At 40.0% G+C, this 15253-nt stretch overlaps 1 protein-coding gene across 4 annotated transcripts in view; it reads right to left on the bottom strand.

The window, feature by feature from the left end:
* SIPA1L2 (signal induced proliferation associated 1 like 2) overlaps nucleotides 1-14774 on the bottom strand; it is a 152296-nt gene extending 137522 nt beyond the window's left edge. For all 4 annotated transcript variants that reach the window (XM_074580113.1, XM_074580114.1, XM_074580115.1 and 1 more), the window contains exon 1: nucleotides 14458-14774. The gene's annotated coding sequence lies outside the window, so the exon portion shown is untranslated. The remainder of the gene's footprint in view (nucleotides 1-14457) is intronic.
* Nucleotides 14775-15253: the final 479 nt, after the last annotated feature.

Here is a 15253-nt window from a genome sequence, read left to right as displayed (position 1 = left end):
TATTTGAGCCTTTATATGTTTGCAACTACATTTAAAATACCTATCTTTGCAATTTCGAATCATGACCTAATTTTTTATGTAAATAATATTTAATTAAAATTTTGCTCCATACCATTCAAGTCAATTTCATATGCTGTATAATTTCGGGGGAGCTGAACATGAAATCTAGTTTAAATGAACAAAAAAAAACTCAAAAAGCAGTAAAGAGATAGAAAATTACCAAGCAAATATAGGAAGCTGTGTGTTTATTTTGGTGTACGTAACCAAAACACTGGTATCAGATCTGTGGGTCAAACTACTACAGCAAGCAAAAGCTATAAAAATGAAACACTGAAAAAAGTAACCACTACAAGATAGTAACCCGTGATCTTTCCATTAAGAATTAAATGACAGACATACTGTCTTCATGAGGAGGAAAGGGAGGATAGGTGGGGGGACAGTCCAAGGGATACGTATTTTTTTTCCACCTCAAACTAAACCTTAAAAAAACAAAACAACCCACAAACTGAAGAGCAAAGTAGGTGCCGCTGATGTAACACTTTTAAATCTCAACAGTTCTCAACCACACTTCCTTAGTAGTGTGGGGTTTTTTTATGGGTTTTGTTTGTTTTGTTTAAGTACCCTTTCCATTGAGTAACCGCATCTCAGATTACTCAACTCAGTTTTAGTGAGCTGGTCAAAATGAAGGCATAATACTTCTAATAATTCTGTTCAAGTTGTAACAAGTTAAAGAAAAAAAAAAATGACCTCCTGAATATTTAGAACAAGTGTTCACTCTGTAAACTTTGCTTCCTTTTGCTGTTTGCTTTCTTCTCACATATTCATCTTAAATTTTTGTGAAGCACGTCACCTTCAGCCATGTTGTGTTTAACTTCCATTTCTCAATTACTCAGTCACAGTGTATAGCATTCAGAATTAGAAATGTAGTCTATGCTGAGGTCAACATTTTATTGGGGTTAGTTTCATTACAAAGGAATATAATTGACATTCTCTGAAACTATTGCATCATGTAAACAAAATATTGGTAAGTGGGAAGATCAGGAGATTAATTTCAACAGCTTAGTTATGCTCTGAAAATAAAATGCCAATGAACAGACTTTTTAAATCCACTAATGAATGGAAATCATGAGTAACTGATTTAAGAATTGGAGTCAAAAGCCTTAAAAGAAAAATAAAACTCATTGCTCCCTGTAATATAATTTTCAGCATAATTTACTGTTTTTCAGATGTCCATAGACTTTTATTGACTCTTTTGGACTTATTAGTTCTGAAAGTTTTACAAGACACACTTACTTACAAAAAGCAGCAACTCTGTCCCATTTGTGAGCTAGCCAGCTGCAGAACTTGGTTTGACATTAAATTCCAAGGTGGTCTGCTCTGTCCTGTATATTGCCAGCCTTGATAAAATCAAAAGATCAGTTGGACTGCATAAAAGAACACAGTTTAGAGGAAGGAAGCCCACATTTCACAGCTAAGAAAATTCTAGGCAGACTGGTTAAATTTTCAGGTGAAACACTCTCAAGGATTAAACCTACCACCTTTCAAAACCTAGGCAGATTAAGTGGAAACTCATAGTTTACCTTCTGGCTTTCCAGTTTGAAAGGATTGCTTTCTATGCTTTACCAAGTACCAGTTACTGTGTTCCATATTCCAATATGTATTCACATGTGGCAAAGCAGATCATTACAAAGTGAGCAAGTACTTGTAGAGCTTTCAAGCCTTTCAGCTTTTTTTTTTTTTTTTCAGTTTTTTTTTTTTTTTTTTTCCTTAGTTTTTAGGCTAAGGTCTGAGAGTACACATCAGATGGAAACAGTTAGTTACTGATTCTGGTATCAGCAGCTAGGATTAGGTTCAGCAAAGATTAAGCAAAATGATGAGTTTGTAAAACGTGATAAGAAATCAGTAAGAAATCAGGATTCAATACTGCCATTTTCTGGTAGTTCAATGACAGACGATGTAAATATACTGAGACCTACACAATACTGGATTCTACTCTGTATACGGAAACCTCATTCTTGCACTAACCAAGGCCACACATTAGGACACCATTTCGCACTTAGGGTACTATTCCACATTAAAATCATGCTAGCAGGGCATTAATTTGGAACACATCTATATTTATGTCAAAGCCTGAGGAATGTTTTAAATAAGAAATAACTGGTCAAATAAAATCTTTTCAAAGACATAACAACTGCATGTTGATTTTGGAAGCCTGCTTTTCATGGATTACTTTCTACAGCTATTGTTGAGATGAGGCAGTCATACTGCTACCACTGTATTTTAAGCTACTATACTGTCCCTGCTTGCTACATAAGCCATACTCAATCTATTTAAGAACTCAGCAAGAGCTACTGCTTCAGCTGGGTTCCCACAAGCATCAAGGAGAGGATGGCTGAGGAACTGCAGCTCTACACAGTAGAGATTGCCTAGACCAGCTCATCAATGGTATACAAAAAATTGCCGTTGATACAATTTGGAATTAGGAAAGTATCTTATATAGTACTGTACTGAAAACAGAACAAGTGAAGAGACAGTAGACTCTCCTGAAAATAAACTAAAACAGTTTACTAGATGAAACCTAAGATCAATCTTGGAATCAGTCTTACCTCATATTTTCAACAACGACCTTGACACAAAGTGGAAAGTTACTAATGAAATCTGATACAACACAAAGTTGAGAAGCACTGGCACTGCAAAGGAAGGTAAAAATATGTCTGAGAAAAGACAAAGCAAGTTTTGAGGAATAATTTCATTACACTTTTATTTTCTGTTTGGAGTCACTCCCTCAAGAACTACAGGACAAAATTTTGATGGGTCTAATAGCTCATCAGCAGAAAACACGAGGAAGAGAATAACCATAACGTACCCAATGTGAAGACACATCTGCACAATATTTCCAGTAGAGACAAAGCTTCAATGTAATTTTATCTGCCACAGACAAGACTGTATAGAATGCTGCTTAAATTCCTATTAGCCATAACAAAACTGCACAACAGAACAAGTGCAGGGAAGTGCCTTCTGTTCCCCAGTCACCATACTGTACAAGAGGAAGCTAAGTGTTTGTCTTGTTTAAAGACTGGTGACAAATTGGCTAGATTACCCTCAGAAAAATGAGGTCTGACAGAGCAAGTCGTCCATAAGTATCAGGAAGAAGAAGTACTTAGGTTAAACAAGAATATTTGTAAAATCAAACAAACGGGCTGCAATCTCAGCATGTGTTACACATACAGGTTAGCAGAAAATTCTAGTCCTCAGTAAAGTGAGTCCTTGGAACACCCTTCCACTAAAAGTAGGAGATGGGAGAAAACAAAACAAAAAAATCCAAAACAACAGCAACCCATCAGTAAATCGAAACTGAGTGCAACTGATTTATGAAAAAGATTAATAGTGTAGTTGTTTTCTATAACAACTGGATTAGAAAGGAAAAGAGTAGTTCAGTTCAGGGCAAAGGAGGTTTCAGGCAACGGCTGCTGATCCATCTGTACCTATCATCAGCCTTAATTCAACAAATTTGGAGATCCATCAGTTTAACAAAAATCAAAGTTTTAACTCCTTTTCTTGAAAATATGACTCAAAAGGATGTCAGACTGGGTTTCCCCATGTCCTCTCACCTTTAGCAAAAAATCTTCAAAACCTAAGCCATAACCTTCTCTGCCAGTTGACAAGGTATATATCAGGGAGATATATATATATATCAGGGCTAATTCAACTTCAAGGAATTTTACCCTAAAGGAAATTCTTTCCATTCCCTTTCCTGTTTGTTATGCTTAACTCAGCATGTATTTACAACCTCTTTCATACCAAATCTGAATGTTATACAAACCCCTGAATTTTTAAACATTTAATAAGATGGATTATAAAAACCAAAACAGGGATCTGAAGGTCTGGTTCATGCTTTGGTAAACATAGAAATACTTGAAAGTGTAACTACTGTGAAGTTGGATGAGCAAGAACAGGAATCATCTCAATCTCCTGAGGTTCTACTGGCTCTTGTTTATAGTTAGTGAAGCTAAGAGGTTAAGACAACATAAGAAGGTGCAAAGAGCAGCTGTTTTCAGAGCTGAGTCACTTTATTTTGGATTTTTAAATAATTTGACAAATCACAACATATTTTTTTTCCAGCCACACGGATAACTCTAGCATAGATTATCAGAAGTTTCACAGTACTAAAATTAGTAGTCAGAACAAGAGAACTAAATACAAATGTATGTTTGACTGGCTGAAAGCCAATTTCAAACTCACATGTCCTGCTCTTTAACAGTAAAACAATCTTTTGGAAGAGATCCAGCAGAATCGCTCCATGGAAGTTCACACATTCAAATTCTAGTATTGCTAATCATGTTTTAGAATTCAGTGACAAGGTGAGCAATGTATATCTGAAGCCAAATCTGAAAGGATGCTATTTTCATTAAGTGCTTGTTCTTTTGTTAAGTACTATAGTTATAAAATACTTAACTGCCAATAATTTATTTGGGAATTCTTGTCAACTGGTTTAAACAAAGAATATGAGTACATAATACTCTATTTCTTAATCTTGTGAAAAAGTCTTCTCAACATCATGATAGAGAAATATTCTGTACAATAATAAAGCAGAATCACAGTACACTGGAATATTAACTAAAATTCTCAATTATCAGATTGACTATCATGAAAAAGCTGTGATATTTCATAGAATAATTTACACTGGAAGGCACCACAGAACATCATCTAACCCAAATTCCTGCTCAAAGCATTGAATTCAGACCATCTTGCTTAGGGCTTTGGCCAGTCTGATCTTAAAAACTGGAAAGGATGTAGATTTTACAACCTGCCTGTGTTACCTGTTTCAGTTCCTCAGTGTTGTCAGTGTGATTTTTGTTTCCCAGTGCCAAATCAGAACCTCACCTATTTTACATTAGGACCACTGTCTTTCCTCCTGCCCTACATACCTCTGGAAAGGGCCTGGTTCTGTCTTCTTAATAACCTCTTAAGTATCACCTTATGAGGCAGCTGTTAAGTATCCCCTGAGCTTTCTGTTGCCCAGGCTATGCAAAGCCAGTTCTCTCAGCCTCTGCGTATGTACTCCAAGCCCCTCATTTTGCTGGCTCTCCACTGAACTAGCTTCAGTTTAATCAATGTTTCTCATGTATTTGGGGAGCCAAAACTGGTCGGGGTACATCCAGTGTGGTGGTCTAAGGAATGCTGAATACCAGCAACCCACTGGTTGTGCTCCTGTTCATAAGGTCTAGTATCCCATTAGCATTTTTCACTGGCAGAGTGAAGACTGACATGCTGACCCATGTCTGTCAGAACATGCAGGTCCCTTTCAGCAGAGGTGCTTCCCAGGCAGACAGTCCCCACCCTGGACGGCGTAAGAACATGTATTTATACTCGTTGAATGTCACAAGGTTCATTACAGTCTGTTCCACCAGCCTCTCTAAATTGCAGAGCATTGTCCTCAAACATGCCAACTACTCCCACAATGTGACGTCACATGCAAATTTGATGAGGATACACTTCATCTCCTCCTCCAGATCATTGATCAAGGTACTAAACAGGATAGGTCCCAGTACAGTACTGCACTTGTAACTGGTCTCCAGGTGGAACACAAACCATTAACTGCTACATTTTGAGCCTGATAATCTAGCCAGTCCTGCCATCAAACCGTAACATTGTGATTTGGTTATACAGATGCTGTGAAAAATGCTAAAAGCCTGGATAAACTCATGGCAATTTGCCCATCACCTACCTTAAGCAGTATTAAATCTAATCTGATGGCATTTACCATTGCAGCAGTATACAGAAAGGTCCCAGGACTATTGATAAGCATATAAAAGATACTCAGGAACTTCACACAAGGCTATATTAATTCCTGCTTATTAAAAAAAAGAGCAAGCACACACTAGATTTCTTCCTACTGGGAAAGAAAACATAAGACTAAAGAAAAATGCTTATGCATAAAACAGAAAGGTTTCAAGTTTCAGAATCTGTAAATACAGTCCATGAAAACAAAAACTAATTTCACCACTCGACCGGGGAGACCCAAAGTCATTAACCCTCTTATACACAAATGATGAAATCGGAAAGACTACATGCTATAACAAACAAAGCAATACAAAGAATTACATAAAAGAAAGTTAAACTTCTTTATCAATTTATTTGACTTGTATTTCATACGCAGCCGCAACAGATATGTTGGTGTCCACTTAGGGGATATTTCTAGTTGAGTAAGTTTTCACACAATGACCCCCAAGTGACTAGGAGTCTGGACAGCACTTGCTGAGAGGCCAAAAGGAACCTTACAACCTGTTGTTAAGTCACAGAGGGGACTATCTAACATATTTTAGGTGTCTCTTATTATTACTTTTTCCCCACAGCGATTCCTGTAGCTGCCACTAAGAATTCATAAAATTGTACTGAGAGATGTGGTTGAGACAGCTGGTATGGAAAAAAGGGGTTCATGAGAAACTCTTACTTGCAACTTCAAACACCTCTGACCTACACACATGCTGGATGTTGTAAAATCAGTGAACAGGAACACTGACAGTCTACATAAGAAAGAGAAAACACATTACCATTAAGCATCTATTTTCCCAGGACAAGTGATTGTTACTATGCATATATGTAAATATTCTATCTTAACACTCAGCCACAATATTTTCATATGCACAAAGCACGGCAGATATTCAATTAACTGTTTGTGAATACAAAGACAGAGTTTGTACGCACGTTACCAGACACAAAGGTATACTATACATTGGTAGTATTAATATAATCCTATATATTTAACAGTACTTCTTTAAAAAATGCAGCATTAAAATGCAAAGTAAAAACAAAACACTTTACAAAGTAAAGCAGTATCCATTTGATAAAGATGAGTACAATGGAAAGAATGGTCAGCTATTTTTAAGAGTTATTTTCTAAGGAAACAAGCCTTACGCGATGACACTGTGCAACACCTCCCTCCGCCTCAAGATTTTTTGAGCCTGTTTGACTCAGCAAAATTTGATAGAAAAGATAAAGTTTCAAGAGTAATTATGCTCATGGAAACTTTAATTATGCTCATAGAAACTTCATTTTAAAAGTTACACAACCACAGAGAAAATGCACAAAGCACCCCAAGTGTGAGAGAAACACTGACATCAGCAAAATTATCAAATCTGAGAATCTCACAGACTAATGAAGAACTGCTTGCCCCTCCCTTAGAGATCTCCAAAAATAATGATTTTCAGAAGCCAACAAAAGCTCAGAATCCTGGAAAACCCCTCTGCTCCAACAGTAGAGCCCTCATCTTGTATAGAAAACATTGTTGGAGCTCAATTTATATTTGACAGCCCGGGGTTTTTCAGTGTAGCGCTCTGAGCAACCACCCGTACAGCTCTTGACCAGTTCAGATCATCTCATCTACCCTGTTTCCTTCTTGCAGGAAACTGATCAAGTTCTACATTTGAAGCGAAGTGGAAATAAGCAAACCTGTCTTCACATTGTTATGGATTACACCCATCACTATATTTACCCCACCACCTTTAAAAACAATCATTTGAAATGGTTTCCTATGCAAACAAGGCTATGTGATTTAAAGATATCTATCAATATACTAAGAAAGTTGTTGGGGGAGGAGGTGGCAAGTAGCAGAGAATCTGAGAGAGGGAAGACAACCACCTCTGAAATACCTGCCTGGTGTAAAAAAAAAAAAAAAAAAAAAAAAAACCAAAAAAAAACCTGCCAGCCAGAAAACATTTTGAGCATTGACAGGTTTATCCCAATAGCTTCTAATTCTGTCAGCCAGCTTCCACAACTGAACGCAGATGCCTATGTATCTCTGCCAAATTGTGAATGGACCATTGTTCCAGTTGTCTGAAAAGGAAATTTGAAATGGAAAGTTACTGTTTTGATAAAGGATTTTATCTACCTGGACATCACTTAATTGACTTAATTTGATCTCAGCCCAGATCAAAGGATTTGAAGATCAAACTAAAGGATAACTTTATGTAAGCAACACAGAGGATGCTATGAAAGTGCCAAAACAAGTCCCATGCATTAACATATTTTATGAAATAAAAAGAAAATTCCTCAAAGTTATTTGAAAGCTTTCTTCATATAACTCTCGCTGATGAACATCTCAGCAAGTTTCCCACCCCTGAACATGCCAACAATCTAAAAGTTATTTCAGTAGAAGTTATTGCACCTCTTGCATATAATGACCACATGCAGAGAAGCACCTTTTTTAGTCATTTACGTTGCTATATGTAACAACAGGCATTCTTTTTCTCATTTACCATGAAACAAGAATAGTACATCTTCAAAATGACAACACTAAAACTATTACTGTATGGCTTATCATTGAATATCAACTTCATACGATGTTTTTTGTCAAAGACATGACAAACTAAACCTAACAGAAATCCCCTGTGGTTTCACTTGTTAACTCCAGTGTCAGATTGGAGCACACTGACATAAGATAGCCTTAAACTAATCCCTACCTTGTCTCAACTCATATCATAGTTCCACACTGTCAAACATAAAACATTTTTTTCTGAGCCTCAGATGGAAGGGAACAGAGGAGTAATGACAATACTGCTGAGAAAATAGGCCATGGGTTTGTAAATACAATGGGTTGTTTTGCATTAGTCCAATGAACAAAATTATTCTCACACTGGGTTTGCATTCATCATCAATTAGAATTTTTACATGACAAACCCAGAGCATCCTGCTGAACCCAAATCACAGCTGGCAATCCTGCAGCCCAATGTGGCAAGGCAGCCACTCTTTTTGAAACAGCTCCCTCCATGGCTATAGAGAAAAACCACCAGGAACAATAACAAGCTGTTGTCCTGACAACCTTACAAAGCAAAACCAAGGCTTACTTTACACTACAGCAGAACAGCAAGGATAACCTGATCACCATAAACTGTTCCTAATTCTTCAAGAGCAGCTGGCCACTGCAATAAGCAAGATCAGCACAACAAAATATGTATGCTTGCTTACACACTATAGATGATACGCACATTATGCATGAGTGAATGCATACACATAGCCACACTTTTTCACCCACCCACACACAGAGACACTTTTTTCCCCACTTTGTATCACACTAATATTACAATGAGATTTCATGCTAAAACATGTTGGGTATTCATTTTCAGTGCTAAGAGGCTAGAAAAATACTTACAAGTGCTTTTTTCCTTGCATGTACTTAAGGTATCTAAAAGTAGGAAATAGTTTTGAACAGAAAGACACAAATGAAAACAACTAGAGAAGAAAATTGATTAAATAACTTCTAGTTCTCAGATGAAAAAAAAACCTAAACAAATGGGAAAAACCAAAACCAGAAAACCACAGACTGAAATTTCACATCTTTCACAAATGCTTTCTCCATAAAACATAGGAGACAGAACTGCTTTTGCAGTGACAGTTTTGCTAACTACGCATTAATTGCAGGATTCCTTTCTACTCCCCCACATAAAAGGAAAAAAACCAGCAAAAGTATTTTAACGGCATGTGCATTTATAACACCTATAGAGAGCTTTATTCTGTCCTTAATCACCTTAATTGCCATTTTGTTCCCAGATCATTTCACAATTTATCTGATTAGACTGAAGTGAACATAAAAATCCAACATGAAATACAAGGTGTCCCAGAATCTCCTTTCCCTCTCATAAATATATATATGGAACAAACAAGTGTCAACCCGCCCCTCCAAAAAAAAATAAAAACAAAAACCAAGCAAACAAAAAACCACCATAAAAATTTATTAAAGTGTTCAAGAGCAAATACTAGGTTTTAAAAAGGCATTTTATCCCATTTGAATTAAGCTGCCACAGAGCTGCTAGTATTCTCAGAGTACCTTTCCTTAGAAATACATTTTACTAAGTACTGTAATCTGTTGTTTATTTAATCTGTAAAATCGTTCTATAATTTCATCACAGATTGTATCAAGTTTAAAATAAAGGTTGGTGAACCAAAAGGGAAATGGAAGGGCAAATTGTTAAGTTGTATGGGAGCTTTGTATCTCTATTATGCGTCCTCTAACATAAATCCCATCAAATCATTCTCATATAACTTAAGTCTGAAAAGTCATATTGTGAAATACCTATGATTCCAAAGCCTACCTAAAAGATGAGGTAGCAGGCAGGCATTCTCACAATCCACAGCCACTGTGTCAGTGAGAATCTGAGGAGGGTGAAAGGAGACGGGGAGGAAGGAAAAAATGGCAAATAATATAGAAGGATTATACAAACAGCTGCAGAGCTGGATATGTCACTTTGCAGGATTCAGGACAACAAATAAAGACATTATATAAGAAAAGATTGAAAGTCAATGGCAAAACTCCAAGTCCTGTGCTCATAATTTCATTTGAGCTGCTGAGGGGGAAGGGCAGTGGGAGTCATGACAACTTCAGCTACTGCCACCTTCCAGCCTCCTAGCTACTATAGGACAATTTACTACCTTTCCTCCAGCCTCCTTCTACGTTCCCTTACTTCCAAAACAGGTCATTTTCCTAAGGAACACATAATTCCCACTTAACAGCAACTAAAACAAATGCCTACTTCATTTCAAACATCTACTATTCTTAGAATGTTTTACAAGCATCAGATCAAATAAAGCTGTTTGCTTGTATGTCCAAAAAGACAGGACAGCCACTGCTTACATTTATTACATGTTCAGATTATCTCCATGACGATTCAAGACATTTTTTTTAAACAAAATCTTTAATTATGTATGAACTGATCACTATTTAAGAAATTCAAGAAAACCAGAAGAAACCACTTATAAATCACGAGTAGTTAACTGCTGATGTAATTACACTTTCATGATCCAAACAAGAGTCTACATATCTTCTAGCAAGAGCTATGGTGCAAAATAATCACAATGACATTTCTGCCTACTCCTGTCCTGACTCTAGCTAAAAACAAGAAGAGTATCACCAATTATAATAATCCTTCTCAATCTTCAGTTCATTCAATTATGCCTGAAAGTAGCTTTAAATCTGGGGTCAATGCTTTACTACAAAAGAAGGCAGGGTCTCCCTCATTTACTTCTGTCAGGATAAATCAGATGTTTAACATTAAGTTTGCTCTTGCACAATAGACTAAAAAAAAGTAAGACAACTATTCACGTGAAGTCCTAGCAATTCTTAAAAATCTAACCAGTTGTACAGCATCACCACTGAACGTCATGAGGAATTAATGTTATTCTTCATGCAATCTATGTGGAAAAAATGGTATTTTTTAAATTAAAAAAAAAGAAAAGCGTGAAACATACTTTTCAATCTACTAAATACAAATTATATAGTCAGAACTATACATCATAACAGTCCTCATGAATTCTTCTTATTGAATTCTCAGATTTAGTAGACAGTCCCCACAGTATTTCCCCAAAATAATTCGTGTAGAAAAAACAGGGTAGAAAAAGGCTCCTACCCTAAACTTTACGAACTGTTCAGATTTGTAAGTGGATGAAAATTCCCTTAAAAATAAAAAGATAAACTGAAGTTTGTCTTAACTCTGCAAGAGGTGGTATTTTAAAGAATTAAATATAAATTATGCTACCTAACATATCAAAAATTTCTACTATGAGTACAATATTTACAATACATAAACAGCCATCTCCTTTTTACTTCATTGATTCACAACCCAGCTTGCCCAGCATTTTAAAAAAATCACAAAGCATTTTAAATTGCAAAGGAAAAATTGCATGGAAAGAGAAAAGAGCATTTGTCAAACCATGATTTCTTTTCAAGATGTCAATACAGCTACAGTTGGTAATCCTGGATGACTAACGTGAGAAACTAGATAACCCAGTGCCCCACCCTCTTTCCATAATCTGTAATTTATCATATATTTTCATAGTAACATAGCATTTCTCACTCAATATTATCAAACTAGATCACTCATCGGTAAAAAGTATGAAGCTGCGGAAAATATTTTAACATCCAACCATTTAAATATAATCTTAATTCCAGCCAAGGTGAGGAGAAAATATTTACTTTCTCCTGCAGTTTGAACTGCTGATCTGCACATAAAAAGCTTAGGTGCAATGCCTGACTGCTATGTTCAATATGAAGCCGAAAGTGAAAAAAAAAAAAAAAAAAAAAAAGAACTGCCTCGGTTCACTTGTAAAGGTCAAACAGCAAAAGAAAGGGATGGTTTTGCCTGTTTGACCACTGCTTTGCTTAGTTCCTCATTTGACTCTTCATTTGCAAGAGTATTTCACAATGCACTTGAGTAATGGTATGTCAGTAAACGTCTACCCCAAAGAAGACCATTTTATCTTTTTTTCAGGAAAATGTAACAGAAACCTTTAAAAATACCCTGATTTGCACAGTAAGCAAATACCAGCTACAAAGAATTGAGGTTTTACTTAGTTCTAGGTTTCACGTTATACCCTTGGCATACATGAATGACATGATCTTTAATTGATCTAATACGACTTGTGAAACACCCTGGCATCCTTACAAGTAAGTATTCCTTCTTGTTCCTTCTAAGTGCCGCATGACCTGGTAAGGTAACCCACCAGGCATGCAAAACCAAGACAATATATAAAGCTAGATTTCAGAGAGGTCTCTGAATGTGAATGCTACATAAATTATAAATCAGCTGTTGCGGAGCCTAAGTGATGTTTAAATATCCATAATGCATTATAGCTCTTGATGATTTAAACATGTTTGTATTAATAATAAAAGATATTTCAAAGATCAAATTTAAGATTGAAGTATTTCAGAGCTACTACCAAAGAAGCAAAGAGGGGGCAAATAATGCATTCCACTGACAACAAGCACAGTTTTGGAAAAACACAAGAAATAGACTAATCAGGCACCAGGCTTAGGCATTCCTATACCCAGCAGGCTGCTATGCACTACATTTATGAATCCAACTCCAAAATACTTCAGTCTAAGATAGTTAGGTACAGAATCCGTGAAAAAAATAGCTGAACAAACAATATTAATGCACTACAGTCCTTTTTAAAATCAGTCCATCAAACCAAGTAACAACTGAGACTGAATTACTGTTTTTTTCCCCATTTCCAAACATCCCTCCTCATCCAGCTGCCTTTCTTTAAAGCAACCTAAATATTTTGCAGAGCTACCTTCCAACTAAACAAACTTCCTTTTGATATTGGTAGTACGTATACAAAATAATGTCTGTAAGCAGCAAGATGAGCTGATCAAAACAACGAATTATGTCAGCTAGTAAGCAAACTTCAAATTCCACTGTGGTCTAATCAGTGCAGAATGGATCAAGAAGGCAGTTTACTATTCATGCGAAGGAAAAAAATAGACAAATACAGAAACAGTAGGCTGCAGAGCGGGATTACATGCTTTCCTTCTCTGTTGGATATCTGATATAAGAAAGCCATCTAGTGTTAACTTTTAGAAGTGAAAATTGCGCACAAAAGAGCTCGGGAGAATTTCCGTGAGCAATTGTCTTTAACTTTGCATTTCTTCTGCATCCTAAAAAAATAAAACTCGTTTCCTCCAGAAAAGCCAGGCTGAAAGAAAACATTCAAACTGCTAATGTGTTAAAATAAGCCAGCGTCGAGTACTAAGCCAGTTTACCGACCTACTTCGCGAACGTTAACAGGCATATCTGAAATTTGTCAACTTCAGAGTTGTCTTTGTCAAGACGGCGTAAGGCCACTTCCACTCTCGCTCGGACATCCCCCACCTCGGCGAAACGCCGCGGAGCGCCACAGAAGAGGTACGGGGCCAGGAAAATAAAACCTAAAGCAAAGTTGATCTCAACCGACTATCACCTAAAGAATCAAATCCCGAGCTCGGAGAACGGGGCCACTGAATACGGATCAGAGTATGACAAGACAACAAAGGGCGCAAAGGGATACAGGTTGCGCCTCATCTACAACGACTAAATAAATAGCATTAAGATCAGTCGAGGAAACTGCACGGACTAGGGAATCTTTCCCTCTGCTACCGCAAACGCCTGGCGGTCCCCGCTGCACCGGCTCCGCTCTGCAAGCCGGCTACACCCCAGAGACGGCCCATCTTAGCCAAACTTACACCGTAATTGCCATTATTCTTTAAGCGGGCTTCGGAGAGGGACGCAAGGCGACCGGGCGCGGAGCTCTTACGGCCGGTGGCAGAACGGCCCCGCAGGTGACCGGCGACCCCCACTGACACCCCTGCCGCCGCCGGCGTTATTCCCCCAGCAGATCACAACGCGGTTTATAAAGGCGACGTGCGGGAGCCAGTCACTCCGCTCCGGCACGGCGGGGACGGTGTGGCGGCCGGGGCGAGGACAGGGTGCCCGTGGGGAAGGGGGACCGGCGGCTCCTCGCCGCTTCTCCCCCCCGCAGCCCTCCGTCCTCCCCCGTGATAGCAAGGGGGGGCTCACGACGGCACCTGAGAAGAGACGGGTCCCTCCCCACTCCCCCCCCCAGACCGAGCCCTCACCGTGAGGGAAAGCACCCCCTCCCAGCCCCGCCGCGGGGCACGGCGCTGTGGCAGACGCTGCTCCTTACCCGGTGCCGCCGCTGCTGCTGCTGGTGGTGCCAGCGCTCCGGCTGCTCCCGCCGCGGGACCCCCATGGCCCCCCCTCGAGACACACAGGCTCCGCTCCGCTCCGCTCCCCCCCCGTCCCGCGAGACACACGGAGCCGTTAACGGAACCGGGCGGGGGGGGGCGGGGAGGAGGGAGCGCGTCCGCCGGGGTCTCGCGGGCTGGCTGGCTGGCGGGCAGACGGGCGGGCGGGAGCGCACTACTGCCGCCGCCACCTCCGCCGCCGCCACCTCCTCCGCCTCCTCCCCCGCCGCCTCGCGCTCTGCCCGGCTCCGAGTCCGGAGTGCGGCTGAGCCGCCGGACGGGGAGGGGAGGCGGGGGGGAAGGAGAGGCGGGCGCGGCACGGACACACACCCCTCACACTCAAGCCCCACCCCTTTCTCGCCGGCCCCGCCTCCCATTGGCTTCGCCGGCTCGGCCCCGGGGGAACTCGAACTCCCCATTGGCCACTCGCGCTGTCGCGCAACCTAAACACCAGGCCCCGCCCCGCGGCGTGCCGGCCGCCTACTGCCCGTCCCCGTCCCTGTCCCTCAGCGCGGCGGGGGTCGCGGGAGGGGATCGCCGGGGCGGCGCGGGGCCAGGCTGCGGGGCTCTGAAAGCAGCCCAGCAACAGGTGGGGTGGGCAGAGCACGGGGCCCCGGGAAGGGCCCTACCCGCCAACGAGCCGGTGAGGGCGGGCTGCCGCCCCGGTCCCTCAGCCGGATCGGCATCCCCCCGGCAGCCGCTGCCGTGCCCAGCCAAGCCCCAGCGCAGCGCCGA

This window comes from Larus michahellis, chromosome 3 (assembly GCF_964199755.1).
Source record: "Larus michahellis chromosome 3, bLarMic1.1, whole genome shotgun sequence".
Classification (NCBI taxonomy): Eukaryota; Metazoa; Chordata; class Aves; order Charadriiformes; family Laridae; genus Larus; species Larus michahellis.
This window is presented reverse-complemented; position numbering and strand designations above follow the sequence as displayed.